This window comes from Heterocephalus glaber, unplaced genomic scaffold (assembly GCF_053883595.1).
Source record: "Heterocephalus glaber isolate CG9 unplaced genomic scaffold, H.glaber_assembly_v1.0 deba00001733, whole genome shotgun sequence".
Classification (NCBI taxonomy): Eukaryota; Metazoa; Chordata; class Mammalia; order Rodentia; family Bathyergidae; genus Heterocephalus; species Heterocephalus glaber.
In genome coordinates, this window is record NW_028258444.1 from 13,546,683 (window position 1) to 13,563,784 (window position 17,102).

Below are 17,102 nucleotides of genomic sequence, written 5' to 3' on the forward strand. Positions count from 1 at the left end.
GGGGTGGTGGGAGAAGGGGAAAGGAAAGAAAGGAAAGGAAAAATTATGAGAAAGAAAAAACAATGGAAACAAAGTCTATGTAAATAGGGAAGGGTGGTGGGAGTGAAGGGCGCGTAGGTAATGGGGAAAAAAATAAGAACTAGGATACATCATGTTCAGGTACAAACACCCAATGATAAATGTAAATGTATTGTATACCTAAAATGTACCAATTAATATATAAATAAAAAAAGAGAGAACAAAACGTTCACAGTAGTAAAGTCATAAGTAAGAGGCTCTGTGAAAAAACTCCATCTTTTGCTCATATAGGATAAACCAAATTGATCAACAAATGCACTTTTTAAATCAATTATTCATTTTAATCATTGGTACATTTTAGGGATACAATATAATGACATTCATCATTGGAAATTTGCACCTTTACATAATCTCTCTTGGTTCTTATTTTTCCCCCTGCCTTGCCCTCCCTTCAACCCCTCCATTCCTCCCTATTTACAAAGACTTTGTTTCAATTTTTTCATTTTCTCATATTAATTCCATTCCCTTCTTTCTCTCCCCTATCCCTCCCAATTCCCCTTCCCCTTTGCCTGTTTTCTTCCTATTTCACATTATCTATTAAACCTTTTAGTCCTTATTTACACTTTCAGTTTCTCACACTGGAGAAACTATTTGGTATTTACACATATGTGTCCTATTTATTTCACTTAAGAGTATTGCCTCAATGTGCATCCATTTAGCTATAAATGTCTCTAATTTCTAATTTTTTATGGCAGAGTAGTACTCCATTTTATTTCTTAAAAAACCCACATTTTCTTTATCCAGTCTCCAGTTGATGGGAAATTGGGCTGCTTCCAAGTTTTAGCTATTACAAATTGTGCTGCTATGAACATGGGTGAACATTTATCACTGTGGTATGATTCTTCTAATTCTTTGGGGAAGATCCCCAGCAGGGGAATAGCTGGGTCAAATGGGGCTTCCAGTCCTAGTTCTTTGAGGTATCTCTATACTGATTTCTATAGTGGTTGCACCAGTCTACACTCCCACCAGCAGTGGAGCAGGGTTCCTCTTTCCCCACAGCCCCGCCGCCATCATTTGTTATTGGTTGATTTCATGATAGCAGCCATTCTTTCCAGAGTGAGGTGGAATCTCAGCATTGTTTTCATTTGCATATCTCAAATGACCAGTGATGTTGAACATTTTTTCATATGTTTATTTGCTATTTCTATTTCTTTGTGTGAGAAATGTCTGTTCATTTCAGATGCCATTTTCAAATTGGGTCTTTAATTTTGGAGGTCTGATCTTTTTAAGTTCTTTATACATTTGAGATAGTAGGCCTTTGTGTGAGGAACAGCAGGTGAAGATTCTTTTCCACATTGTGGATTGTCTCTTCACATTGCTGGTGGCTTCTGTTTCTGTGCAGAAGCTTTTTTTTTTTTTTTTTTTTGGTACTGGGGATCGAACTTGGGTCCTTGCGCTTGCAAGGCAGGCTGCAGAACCACTGAGCTAAATCCCTGGCCCGCAGAAGTTTTTTAATAAGAAGAGATTCCACTTGTTTATTTTTTGTGCTAGTTCATGGGCAACTGAGGTTTTGTTCATAAAATCTTTTCCTACACCAATGTCTTCAAGAGTTCTACCTAACCTCTGTTCCAGCTGATTCAGCATTTCACTGAGAGAGAAATAGGGCAAACAATTCCTTTCACAATAGCATCCAAAAAACTGAAATACCTAGGAATCATCCTAATGAAAGAAGTCAAAGACCTTTTCCCTGAAAACTATAGCACTCTGAAAAGAGAGATTGAAGATATCGGAAAATGGAAAGACATCCCCTGCTCCTGGGTAGGAAGGATCAACATAGTGAAAATGGCCATACTTCCAAAACTGCTATATAGATTCAATATAATCCCAATTGAAATCCCAGCAACATACTTCATGGACCTTGAGAAAACAATCCAAAAATTCATTTGGAACAAGAAGAGACCCAGAATAGCAAAAGCAATTCTAAGTAACAGAGACCTGGCAGGGAGTATCAAAATCCCCAACTTGAAACTATACTACAAAGCTACTGTGATAAAAACAGCATGACACTGGCAAAAAACAGACCTGAGGACCAGTGGAACAGATTAGAAGATGCTGAAAGAACTCCAGACACACTCAGCCATGTCATCTTCAATAAAAGAGCCAAACACCCTCACTGGAGGAAAGATAGCCTCTTTAATAAATGGTGCTAGAAAAATTGAGTTTCAACTTGCCAAAGATTAAAACTAGACCTATATCTTTCACCATGCACTAAACTAAAATTGAAATGGATTAAAAGTCTAAATATTAAAATGCACTTTTTATAGCTTAACTAAGGAAAATGAGATAACCTCAGACTGAGGGTTTCTGGCTCATATAAATATATGTGTATATAAAATATATACATATGAGATAGATACAAAACAATATACTTTAGCTTACATGTACATGCTTAATATTTTACTTTTATGTATACGCAAATACATTATAATAAAATATGTATAATGAAATATCTGTTTTAATATATATTCATATACATAAAAATAAAAAATTATGCCCTATTTTAAGTATCATCTTTTCACCAGGATTGTATATGACTCATCAGAAATATTTACATGGAACATTGTTGTGGGATTTGGGGAGATAATTTTTGGTGGATGAACCACTTTTGTCCTAGGTTAATAGGGGACTTGTTGTCCTAGTGATCATTTTCTAAAATTCACAAATCTATCAAGATAAAAAATTTTTTACATTTTCAGAAAGGTTACAAGAAGAGATGTGGAGCTTATGTACTTTTTCAAGAAAATTGCTTTAGACATTTCAAAAATAAAGAAATGCTTGTTCTGGGCATTTATGCAAGTACAAATGTAAAATTATCACAGGCAAGGTAATACTAGTTCATCATAGGTACATTAACCAAAATTACAAGCCAAAGTTCCATCCAAATTGCATGACCCTCTTGTCTAGTTTCATGAGAAAAGCATTAGAGAAGGACCAAGGTCTCATCTTACAGGCAAAATAAAAAGCAGTCTTGACCTAGGACCAAAAATAAACATTTGTAGGCAACATTGGAGAGAAAAGACCATTTAAAATATCCTGCATTTTCACGTTCAGTTTCAAGACTCTGTTTTGGAGACAGAATTGGTGGGAGTATAAGTTTATCTAACATGGAGACAGGTGAGAGGTTTTCTTAGCCTGAGAAGACAGAAAAAACAAGGAATAGAAAGGCAAAAGGAGTGATCTACTGACAGATCAGTTTCTGCCATGTGCCCATGCGGTATAATCATTTCATTACATTCATAGATATTTTATCCTATAAATTTGTTGTGCATAAACTTGGTTAATATCAGACAGTATGTTACAATAGTAATTGTTGATCTTAAGTCTGATACTGTGGTTTTCTGAAACTTAGTTTCCCATCTATTAGATGAAAAAAAATACTTACCCCTAAATATGTTAAAAGAATTATGAAGATTAAAAGATACATTTTCCACACAAAAAGCTCTGTATGTATGTAAAGCATCTTTGTTGGAAAGTACATTTAGTAAATACTTGATCAGTGTGCCCATCCACATAAATATAAAGGTTCAGGACATTCTTGTAAAGTAATAGTAAAGAATGGAAGGATAGAAGGAAAGAGGGAAGATGGGAAGAAAAAGAAAGAATAAATCAGCCAATTCAGATTATAATATTTTCTGTAAAAGAAATAAAAGAACTTGATTTAAGCTGAATTTATTCAACCTGATTTTTGTGAATACAATGCTCTTTACTGATGAGCTTCTATTTAAAAAACTAAATCAAATAAAATATACAAAAACACTACTAATTGAGTCGCTACAAGTTTAAAACTTGTAAAAACCAAAAAGGGAAAGGTTGTTTTATAATCTTGTTTTACTGTCTATGAATATCTACTGAAAGACCCTAGTTAGCAAGACAGACTCCATATTGCTGCTTGACTCACCTGCCTGCCCTCTAGATGAACTCAGAAGGAGCAAGCTTAAAAACCTCCTCCCCTTAGAAAGTCTCTTTAGAAACAACAATTGATCAACTATTGTTTCACAAATGTTCTAACAGCAGGACGTTCTGCTTTTGTACCTTTCGCTTGCTTTACTAGTTCTATCCCATAGGGGGGCCTAGAAACTGCTGGCCTCAAAGGTGTATAAAACATGTTTGTCAACCCCCAGTCGAGGCTCGAGTCCGAAACTCCTGTGTGGATTTAATATCGGTCTCTGGTTGGATCTTTCTCACTGGGTGCAACATCTACCATACTAAGAAAATTAATAATAATATATACGTTATAAGTAAAATAATAGGTCTAATATCCTGATAATAAACTTCGCAAGATTTTCTCAGGCCCTTTAGCAATATCATTACATACTAATAATTGGCACTTAATTGTAAGTCATTTTGATCTGATCATTAAACAGGTCCCAAAGGGCTGCTAGTAAGCAATTCTTTGTTTGATGAGTTCCAATTATTGTATTAATTATAATTTAGTTGAACAAACAGGATTAGTTTTAATTGATTAATTAATTAATGCAATAGAGACCTAACAGTAAAAAGAGTGTGATTCTACAATTAAGACTTCCAATATCAGATTATTTTCCTAAGGAAATATGAATTACTGTGGTGTTAATGTGGTTGCATTTACTTTCTTATTTTGCATTTTAATTCTCAAATCATTCCCACTTGTAACCTTTGAACTTCCTACTTCTTAACTCTTCAAACCATTATTTTGATATGTTTGTCTTTAGCTTCCATATCCAAGCTCTGACATGGGTTTGTTCAGTTTGCTTATTCATACATATTTAAATTTCACTGAGATGTGTCACTTTGGTTGAATGATTTACAAAGCACAGAGAGAGGAAAAGTAGGCATTACAACTTCCGAGTCAGAGCAATCATAGCCCTGATTTTAAGACACAAGAAAAACTATCATGAGAAACTTGATTAATTTCACAGCATTTTTAATCTATTTAATTTCCTAATTCTCTTTCATACTTAGGAAATATGTTTGGCCTAGCGGTATCTTTCTTTAGGATTGGTAGGAATTTCTGGAATGGGTCAGGAAGTAAGTTCAGCTACAGAGTTTGAAAATGTTCAGTTCTTAGTCTTTAAAAAAGCTTGTCTATAAATATGGTGAGAGCTGTGCTGTCTTATCTGTAGCCCCATTCCAGATAGCCAGTAATTCATGTGAGCAGAATGCTCTCTATGTTATCTGCTTGGTCATGGTTAGAAGATGAGGTAAGAGAAAGGGATTCTCACCTAGGAGTGGACCATCCCTACACAGGCCAATACTGAGGGGAAAATGGGACTCAGGTGACCATATACATCAGTTTCTTTGCCCACCTTGTCCCACCCACATCTGGAAGCTGTCCTTATCATGCCAAATCACCTTCTTTTCCTCTGCTCCACGTTCTCAGCAAATAGTCTCTTCTTGTTGACACAAAGCTCCAATTTTTGGACCCACTCCTAAAGTGTTTAGGTGCTAAAATAAGTAAAACACTGGGATTGTGTTTCGAAAGGTTTTTAGAGCCATAGAATATAAAATGATTGCTGGAAATAGGCAGTATTCTTGGAGAACAGAACCATGGCTCCCCTTTGCAGTTTTTGCGTCCCAACTTTGGGATCCATCAGCACACTTGTAATACCACTGAGTCTTAATAAATGTGGCTAGGTAAAATGAGTGGATAAATAGTAATGGATAAATAATGTTAAAGTCACTGTAGAAGAAATTTTGTGCTTGGGGTCTGATTTACTTGGCTTATTTGAGCAATTTCTCTCTTTTTGCCTTTTCACAAGTCCTGTTGTTTTGATAGTATACTTTCTATGAAAACAATTTAAATTAACATAATGTTAATTCTTATATTTTATTATAACTAAGATAAAACCAGATTTGTAGGGAATTAGATTGATTTTCATGAAAGTTTAAATGTATTTTATAACAATCTGAAATTGAGGAGGCCCTTGGCAGAACTCTGGAGGCCCCAAATCTGATATTTATTAGCATTTCCTGGTAGCCTTCAAAATGTTACCCAGTTTTCAGGACACAATCCAGGATTCCTGCTACACCTAATTTAAAATCTGCCAAAGCCAATGTCATTCTTATAAAGTTGTAAAATAAGCATTATGTCAGTTCAACATTGTGGTTTTCAAGACAGCATCTAGCAATGATGGACTATGTAATTTGAACCAACTCTGTCATTGAGGAAAGCTAGAAAGATGGAAGAGAGATAAAAATCTGCCTGAAGGCATCAGAGAGATGACAGAATAATAAAAAAATAGCAGGCCAATTGGAAAAAGAAAAGAAAACCTGCCATAATAGGGTCAGCCTATGTACCAGAACTGATCCTGAGGAAGCTGAGGACTTCAAAGAATTTTTACAGCCTAAAAAGTGTAGCGGCTGAACATCAAGCTCGGTAAACTGCTGGTATCTTTGATTTGGATCTCAAAAGACTACTTCAGGAGTAAAAGTAACAAAACCAGCCTTCTCCCTTACACTGGCTCCAAACCATTTAGATTACCCAGAAAATCTCACACTGAAATTAGATTAAAACAACCCATGATTATTACTACTGTCTCCAAACAGCTGCAGAAACAGACAAGAATTTTCCTAGAGAAAAATAATATTGTTCTATACATCAAATTGCTTCTAGAAAAATTTTTTTTCAAACCAAAGTCCTATACACAGTGATAAAACAAAGCCCACGAGTAGATGAGGCAATAAGAAAGAGAACCAGCCGAAAAGAATAGACAACAGGGAACACTCAGAACTACCACCGTGCATATGTCCTGTGGGAATTATTAGATCTCAAAGCCACTGAAGTATTTTTAAAGTACTGCATTCCAACCCAGGTATTGGCTACCCTTCAGTTTTTGGCTACTAGATAAATTCAGAAATATAAGTAAACATATGTCATTGTCTCAGCTTTTAGAGTAGTGGGAATTTTCATAGTAGTTCATATAAAAATATGTATGCAATTTTCTTCTTATATTTATAAAATATTTTCATGGGGAAATTTCTAGAATCAAAGAAAGAAAGAAAGAAAGAGAGAGAAAGAAAAAGAAAAGGAAGGAAGGAAGGAAGGGAGGGAGGGAGGGAAGGAAGAGAAAAGGAACACCCATTTCCATTTAGCATACATACAAGTGTGATAGAGAGATATTTACCAAGGAACATCAGTAAGAAGTGTAAAATCAGACAGTACTTAGCTGCAAGACAGGCAAATATCACTATAAGGGTAAACATTAGAAATAACGAAAACTGGCCAAAGTAAAGAAATTGATGACTTGCCTGAGAAAGTAATAATTGGGCTGTGAGGACATGTGGAATTTACTCTTGTATTCTAAACTAATAGCATAACTCCTTCACCTAAAACCTTTAGCAACTCTGCCCCTGCCAGAAGATAATGCCTTATTAAATGTATTGAGTGGTGAAATATTCACTAGTGATCCTGTTTTGGACACTTTCCAAAACTCCATCCCTCCACTTCTCCCAATGGCCCCTCTCCCAGGATACAGGACAAGACACTGTGTCTTATCACTGAGGTGCCATTGCCCCAGAAACACCTTTTTCTCAGGCAGCCATTTGTGAGGCACCATCAGCTACAAGAACTGAGAGTGGAAATGGCTTGGCTGTTCCTCTCGCTATCAGTCTTGATGCCACATATAGCTATACTCTGCATCTAGCCTTCAGGATTCTGGTCAGGTAATGCACACAGCCAGGTATGTTCCTTAGGCATTCACTCACTGCTATCTATTCTGTTAGCTCCACTGAGAAGGACCAAAGTGCTTCTATAGTTAACAATCATCAGCTCACAGGTAGAATTCTGGTCTCTGCCTTTTGAAGATATTCTCTCTCAAAATAGCTCTCTGCCTCTGTCTCTGTCTCTGTCTCTCTCTCTCTCTCTCTCCCTCTTCCTCACCTTTTTCTCTCTCCTCCCTCTTCCCTTTCTCCTTTCCTCTTCCTCTTCCTCATCATGTTGGCCTAGCAAAGGAAGAGAAGGGAAGTGGGAAGAGAAAATTCAAAATAATTTCCCCTTAAGCACAAGGTTCAGTATCTATATTAATCCTTTCCTTCATCAACACACTGAATTCTTACATAAGCCAGAAGAGAAAGACTTCTTTGGATTGTTTTCAGTAAGAACTGAGGAGGCTACTGTATCTCTTAACAATAGCCCTCAATTTTGAGATTTTAGACAAATTTGGGGAGAATAAAAAGTGTATTCACTATCAAGTCACATCTGATTTCTTAATTATGATTCAAAAAATTCATGGTATGACTCCTATGACTCCTGGTTACTCCAACAACTCTTGACATTCCAGGTGTTCTCAATTCCTTCAATGTCTCATACATTACTCATTCTTCCCTGTCTCTCCCAGATTATTTGCTTGGAATTTCTGATGTTTTCTACTTCATCTGTCAAAAGCTCATTCATTTTTCCAGATAAAAGCAACCATCTGTTCTATGACAATATTCTTCTTTTATGTCATTACTTCTTAATATGTCTATCACAAAAGATATTGATTTGAAAGTTAATTATTGAATTCAACCAAAACTTATTTTCAAAGAGTAGGAAATTTCTGTCCTGCTAGAAATTTTAGTCTCATTCCTATTAGTCTAGGAGCTACCTGGGGCAAGAGGACATATCTTTGTTACTTCATGTTCCCAGATACAAAGTTAGCTTCAGGGAGAACTGATATGGAAAAGTTTTAGATAACTTAATAGATTAAATATTAAGGTAGTTGTAGAAGCAAAATAAGTAATGTGTTCTTTTAAGATTTGCTTTTCCCATAACTCCTTGTTTAAGGTGAGGATTATTTGACTCTAACTGTAACTTCATTAACCTAACAAAGTTACCATGCCAGGGTGAATTTACAATGTATATGTGCCTATCTTGGGTCTGTGACTTGTGAATAGGAACTGGGATTGTATTTACACATGAAAGACCACTAGGGATAAGATAATGGCTAAAAAGTATATAAAAAGGGAAATGCTGATCAAAAGGCGCGAGGATACTGACCAGACTGGTTTCTGGCGTTCCCGCCTGCTCACGAGAAGAAATTTTATTATTTTATCCGAATTCTGTGTCTCTGTGTATTTGTTTCCGAGATTTCCGTAATAGAACCAAGATGTGCAATCCCCAAATATGAAGGCTGTTGGGAAGAAAGCACTGAAGAAGTAGATACAGGAAATCTCTCTGCTCTCCTTCTGTTTTCCTAAAAGCAGGACCTAGATTCATCCAGACAAAAGATATTCTCCTCTTGTCTCTACTGGGCACAGCAAAGGTTAATTACTGAAGTTTTCTTTAGATTGTCTTTATATACAGATAAAATCAGAGGAATCTACATCAACAAGATTTACTAACCAGCCTTTATCTTCTATTTATTTGCCTTCCCATAATTTGCTATCCTAGAGACTCTATCCTTTCCTCTTGTCACTTCTCTCAAAATTTACAATTCTTTATTGAAGATGACATATAAACTGGAATCCAAAGCTATTTCTTGGAGAACAAATCATTATCTGTGAAATATACATGCTAATAAACTTCCATTTGTTTTTCCCTTGTTAGTCTGTCTTTTGCTGTAGGAATGTGTTCCAAATAAGAACCTATTGTTGAAGAAAAAAATTATTATTCTTCCCACACATCTATATGTATTAAATGGATAATGAATGAGTTAGTGAATAAATGTTGTGAAAGGAAGAATGTAAATATAAAACCAGGTACCTGGGAGAACAGAAGAGATTTTTAACTAAATGCTTCAAAGTAAACTTTTTGGAAAAGGCGATGTTTTCTCTAAGCTTTGAATAAAGGGGTTGTGAATTAAATCATGTCACCTCCCCAATTTATCTGTTGACATCCTAATGGCTAGTACCTCACAATTCCACCTTACTTAGAACTAGAGCTGCTGTAGATGTAGTTAGGAGGAGATCATGACAACAGAGTTGATATACATACAATTTGGTAAGGGATCATATAATTAGCTAAAAGGAGGATGAGTCCTAATCTGTAGGACTGGTGTCTTTAGAAAAAAGGGAAATTTCAGATACAGACACACACTTAAGGTCAGGTGAAGATGAAGGTAGAGGTTGAGTAAGGGAGTCAGAGTTGAGGGACTGTCCAAGCCCACCATCAAAGCATGAGCAGCTGAGAGAAATAGACATGGAACAGATTTTTCTCCTCATAGCCCTCAGAAAAAAACCAAGCCAGCTAACATCTGATTGCATCTTCATTCCAGAGCAGTGGGGCAATGCATTTCTGTTGTTTGAGACACTTGGTTTATGGCACTTTGTATGGCAACTCTACTAAGCTAATAAAGAAGGGAACCATTTCTTCAGTTAAATGCGAGTGGCACACTACAGCTTGAATAAAGTCCAGAGCGGGAAGAAGGACGAAGGTCTCCTAGGAACAGCTGATTCTCCCCGGAGTGCAACAGACATTGTATGGGTCAGTAAGTAAATATAGTCTGTGCTCTGTATCCATGAGTTTCACATTCACAGATTCGAACGATCTCAAATCTAAAATACTAAAGAAATTATCCCCTAAACAATGTAGTCTAACAACTATTTATATAACATTTACATTGTAGTAGTGTCTTACTTTCTCATTGCTGGGGCAAAATACCCAATGCCCACAAGTTAAAGGATGAAACGTTTATTTTAGCTCACAGTTTGAACAGATTTCTGTCCTTAGTTGGCTGGGTCCAAGGCTTGGTGGCGTGGCAGAGGGGAATGGCCGAGGAGAAACAGTTCATAGCAGGGTAGGTAGGAGATAGTGAGCTGACCTTCTTTCTTTACCTTTATAGTCTATCCAAGCCTCAAGTCTATTGGTTGGTGCCACCCACACCCAGGAAGAAGCTTCCCTCTCCACTAATTCCATCATCCACATCTATGCTATCAGTTGACTAAACCACTTATTGCTTGCCCATATTTCAGTTTCACTCACCCCATGATCCAGCTACCTCCCAGAAAGCCCACCAATGAGAGTATGAGTCTTTGGTGGTGGTGGTGGTGGGGACTTCTAGATATAAGCCATAACAATTAGGTATTATAAGTAATGTAGAAATACTTTAAAGTATACAAGAGGATATGCATAGTTATATGCAAATTCTGTGCCATTTTATATAAAGGAATTGAGCATCCATGGGCGATCCTGGAACCAACACTCCCCTCCCCAATAATAACAACAAAAGACTTAAATGTCAGAAGTTAAGATAATTTTTCCTTTATTTTATGTAATGAGATGTTTAACACCTAGTTAAGCTGTAGAGATTCATCAGTTACCATCCAATCATTTATCTAATCAACAAGCACTTACTATGTGATGACTGCTTTGATCAATTGCATGAGTATTGGGTAGGGGGAGAGAGACAATAACTACATAAAACCAACAAATAAATGTCATATTGAGATAATTTTCATGGTGGGAAGAAAGGGCAATAAGTGAGGGAGGAGAAATGAACAAATAAATACATTCCAAATACTAATTATCAATTGAAGCAAAATGAGCCAGGCAGTGTAAGAACAGAAAGAGTTGGGTGGAGCAAAAGTAGGCACAGATGGGTGCATTATGTGAGGACAGTGAAGAAAAATGTTTTGTTTTGTGGTGTTTTACTTTATTTTGTTTTTCAGTAGTGGTGATTGAATCCAGGGCCTTCCCAATGAGCTGCATTCCCAGCTCAGTTTTTATTTTTTGAGACAAGGTCTCACTAAGTCACTTAAATTGTCCAGGCTCAAACTTGTCATCATTCCATCTCAGCCCATCAGAGTGTGGGATTTACAGGCCTGTGATACCAGGACCAGCCAGGGATAGGTGCCATTTGGGCTTAGCAGGAAGTAAGGAGTAAGTCCTACAGTATTTGGAGAGTTTGTTCCTGGCCTGGAGATATGACTAGAAGTCGGTGGGTGTTGCCTTACGATTTTGTAGGGAACAAGAAGGAAGCCAGTGTAGCTGTTATCCAGTGAGCAAAGGAGAGAGATTTAGCAAATGTAAGTCACAAATTTGGGGGGAGGTAAAAATGTGTGATGATGAGAAATAATGAGACTTGCTAACAGTTGGCTCTGTTCTCTGGGATTGCACATGCAAAGCAGACCACTACGAATTTAGTACCCTTCCTGACCTGCAGTTGCCAAGAACATGTGCTGCTACTTCAAATGCTCACATTCAGCTGTTAGCACACTCAAATAAATGGAAGATCTGATGATGCATCCAACCTTTCTAGTGAAGAAAAGCAATTTCAACACTCCTGGGTGCATGGTTAGTAATTCTAAGTGAAAGTGCTGGATTTTTTTTACTTTGGGAAAATGATGAATTATTAAAAATCACTCAGCTTCATTCTTCTTACCTTGTAACACATTTTTTATGCCATTTAATGCACAGGAGCCAGGAAAATTCTGCAAATATTATGTGTAGGAAATGTTGCAAACATCTTAAGAGTCAAGTCAGCAAGACAGATGATTGAAAATTTACATAATTAGAAAGCATGGTCAGAATTTAAACAAATCATTATGGGCACTGTCTCCACAAAAAACCTTAAATCTCCCACCTAGATTCAAATTAGTGCAAAGGGAAGAATGTCACCAAATTACACACAAAACTTGAACTATCATAATTACTCAGACTTTACTCAATAACTTGGCCAATTTTAAATTAAAGAGAAACTGCATTTTGCAGGTATCCTTGCCTATCATTTGATTAACATTTACAAATAAAAATTAGTTCTCACAGCTCTCTGGTGAGGCATGAAACTTTTTTTCTATTTGAAGATAGGAAAATTTACAAGAGTCACTTTAAAGATTTTTTTTTAATGATTGCAGAAAATATCAGTGATAAGGCAGGAAATTGAACTCAGTCTTGGGCTCTGATTGAGAGGAAAATATGCATTTCCAACTTCCCAGAAATTTGAATTCTAGCCATAGTGACACATCTTCCCTAAATTGCCTTTTTTCAAAAGGTTCCTGAGAATATAGGAAGGAACCTCACTGCCCTCCCTTACTCCTACTCTTACATAAATTGAGCACATTCCCATTAGAATTTATTTTAGGTTCACTGGGAAGGACTAGGTTTTTAAATTTGAAGTTTCTATCTAACTAATAATTATATGTAAAAAGAATACCTGCTGGAAAATAGAAAACATTTTTAAATATAAAGACACTACATATAGCTTTTGTCTAGGTGAAATTCAAATAATCCTTTCTCATTTTTGACTATATTCCTTTGAATAATGAAAGCAAATGATTTTAAATTCTCTATGACTATCTCTCTCTTCTATGTAGAAGGTGGGATTTGGGAGTTTGAATTAGAAAGATTGTACAGCTAGGACAGAACTTAGAGTCATCTAGTTTAACCTCTTTACTTTAACAACCAATGCCCAAGGATTTCAATATTTTGCCCTGGGTGACATGTAAAAAGCATTGCCCTGAAATTTAATATGAGTTTAAGACTGTGACTTGAAGTTTTCTATTCAAAATGAAATATTTAAACTCTTAAGGAATGAAGTAAAGCATGAACTGCTCAGTCCTGGTCTACTATGGCATTGTTTTCATGAAGTAGTTCAATAATGCCTCCAAGGAATATGTTTGGCATGGAAGTGCTTACTAAATGTTAGCTGTCATTTTTAAGAAATAGTCTTCAACTGTGTGTGGTGGCACATGCTTATAATTCCTACTACTTGGAAGCCTGAGATAGGAAGATCACAATGGAGGCCAGAATGAGCAATTTAGTAATACTCTGTCTCAAAACAAAAAACAAAAAGGCTGGGATGTACTCAGTTGTAGTGCAACCTTGGGTTCAATTCCTAGTACTGCAAAAAGAAAAGAAAAACAAAATGAATAATTTTCAGCTGTAGAGTTTCCCTGAGGAGTGAGGGAGTCTGAAAGTGGCTGAACACTTGCATGCTCAACAGGAACACTACCAGGAACCCCTCACATGCTTTTCTAGAGACTATGGTCTGCATCTGAGCTGGAGTCAAGGTAAAATCTGGCTTATCCAAACACTGACATTATAACCAATCCTTCAAATCTTGCAAAATTACACAAAATGTGTCATCTCTAGCTGTAGAACAAAGAAGAAGAAAAAAGGGAGACTATTTCTGGTTCTAGACTTTCACTCATTGTATTCTGCATGATTGTCCCCATATTTTCATAGCATATATCATGGAAGTTAGTTGATCATTTACTTAAACTGTATTCCCGTGGAAGACTTAATTCATTAAGAATAGAGATTGTATCTTTTGGTTAAGTGGTGTTTCTCAGAGCCTATCTTGGGGCATAACATCTAGCAGACACCCAGGAAATGCAGTTGAATAAATGAACACACAGGTAAATTCAGTGACCTTAAGCTGTATTGTAAACTTGATGGCTTTAGAGCCACCCAGTGAATTAGGAAAGCACTCTTCTGGGTGTGTTTGGGTGGGTTATGGAAGTGTGTCCTTAAATACTGTATCTGGTCCCTAGCCAGTTCCTCTCTGGCACTGTTCCTCTGCACTGCTTGCTGGTCACATGAACTAAGCAGCTTTTCCTACCATGACCTTCTATCATGATGTTTCTGCTTGAAGATGACCATGGACAGAAGCACCTGAAACCATGAGCCAGACTAAACCTTTCCTCCTTAAATTGTGGGTGCTACAGCAGGGTTTGAATGCTGCTTTGTTTTATGAGAACAAATATCCTCACACTTTTGCATCCTTTGTGTCTACCTCCGCACTTACTGGTGACGGCATGGGAAGCTTGATCTACCTTCTTGTTGAGTTAACTCAGACCATGTTGAGCAAGAGACTTGCACACTGTGAAGAGTTGCGAGCTCAGGTGATGGAGGTTAAAGCTCTCCCAGGAATGGGCACCACTATAGATGTCATACTGATCAATGGTCATTTGAAGGAAGGGGACATGATCATTATGCCTGGAGTAGAAGGGCCGATTGTAACTCAGATCTGAGGCCTCCTGTTACCTCCTCCAATGAAGGAATTGTGTGTGAAGAACCAGTATGAAAAACATAAAGAAGTAGAAACAGTGCAGAGAGTAAAGATTCTTGGAAAAGACCTGGAGAAAACATTGTCTGGTTTACCCCTCCTGGTGACTTATAAAGAAGATGAAATTCCTGTTCTTAAAGATAAATTGATCCATGAGTTGAAGCAAACACTAAATGATATCAAATTAGAAGAAAAAGGAGTCTATGTCCAGGCCTCTACACTGGGCTCTTTGGAAGCTCTACTTGAATTTTTGAAAACTTCAGAAGGGCCTTATGCAGTAATCAGCATCATCCCTGTACAAAGAAAGATGTCATGAAGGCCTCCATGATGCTGGAACATGACCCTCAATACACAGTAATTTTGGCCTTTCATGTGAGAATTGAACAGGATGCACAAGAAATGGCTGATGGTTTAGGAGTTAGAATTTTCAGTGCAGAAAGTATTTATCACTTCTTTGATGTCTTTATGAAATACAGACAAGACTACAAGAAACAGAAACAAGAATTTAAGCACATAGCAGTATTTCCCTGCAAGATGAAAATCCTCCCTCAGTGTATTTTCAATTCCCAAGATCCAATAGTGATAGGAGTGACTGTGGAAGCAGGTTAGGTGAAACAAGTACCCAACAAGAACTTTCTTGATGTCAGAATAGTAACAAGTATTCAAATAAACCACAAACAAGTGGATGTTGCAAAAAAAGGACAAGAAGTTTGGGTCAAAATAGAACCTATCCCTGGCAAGTCTCCCAAGATGTTTGTGAGACATTTTGAAGCCACAGACATCCCAGTCAGTAAGATCAGCCGGCAGTCCATTGCAGCCCTCAAAGACTGGTTCTGAGATGAAATGCAGAAGAGCAACTGGGGGCTTATTGTGGAGCTGAAGAAAGTGTTTGAAATCATTTAATTTTTCCACATGGAGCAGGAATTGAACTAATGCAATATTATATTCTAATACCACCAAGACAAGACAAAAAATGGAACAGATGTTTCTGAAAAGTGATGGATTTAGGTGTAAAAAATGTTTTCCATGAGAAACCAAAAAACTTACACTGGTTTGACTGTGGTCAGTTACCTGCCCCTAGTTCTTGTGAGCCGGTTCTCTCACCCTGCTCACCCCATCTTTCCTCCCTACTTGGCTGCTGTTTTAAAGTTTGCCCTTCCCCAAATTTGGATTTTTATTACAGATCTAAAGCTTTCTCAATTTTATATTGATTAAATCAGTTCTGCAGCATTTGATTAAAAAATAATAAAAAAATAAATAAATTGTGGGCGCTGAGTGTTGTGACCCAACAATAGGAAAGCTTTTGGGTGATAACCAGAGTAACCTCAGACCCTTTCTTTGCAGACTGGGACTGGGGTAGGCAAAAGGAGGAGATGGAACTATTTGTTGAGTATGGCTTTGTTCCGTATATTTTCACAAGTTGCTTCAGGAAAGAGTGGGCAGGAAAATGGACCAGCTGCTGTCTAACAACTATGTGCATTCCACTTAAGGCACTGAATTTGTTTCTTGCTTCTTTTTCCTACTGTTCATCTGGGAGTGCTCAAATTTGAAGTCATTTTAGTTAAGCACTAATTAACCAATTAGCAACTATCAATTTTTTTTTTAAGTTCTCGCAGATTCATGGCTTCTTTTCTACGTTAAATTTCTATTTAAGAACTATGTATTGGCTTATGTATATGCAAATCTTATATTTGTAAACAGACAATAAGTAGAAAATTCTTCCAATTTCCTCCTGCTTTTAAAATCATAGCCTCTGCCTATATCTCAAGGTCCTTGACCCTCTTGTAAGTAGTATCATTTTCTCCTCCTCAAAATCCTCCCCAAACTGACCAAGAAATACAGGTCGAAATAAACTGCATAAGAAGTTAGAGATGGAGAGGGAAGAGACACAATTTCTAGTTTCTCTTCTTTTTGTAATGTATTATACACTTAGACTGATGATAATACCTAGCTCAAAGATAATTGAACTAAAAGTGGCAGCAACCCTTTCCTGGGAGTAAAGCACATGTTTGAGGAAGTTTTCTCTTTCCTAACTCATTCTAGATAGGGCAGGGTTCTGGTTGCTCTGCCACTTATCATAATAGTAATAATTAGGTTAGATAATACATATAAATTGCTTTT

At 36.9% G+C, this 17,102-nt stretch overlaps 1 pseudogene; it reads left to right on the forward strand.

Moving 5' to 3' along the window:
• Positions 1-9,537: 9,537 nt before the first annotated feature.
• Positions 9,538-16,841, forward strand: LOC147821498 (eukaryotic translation initiation factor 5B pseudogene; annotated as a pseudogene).
• The last annotated feature ends 261 nt before the right edge of the window (positions 16,842-17,102 follow it).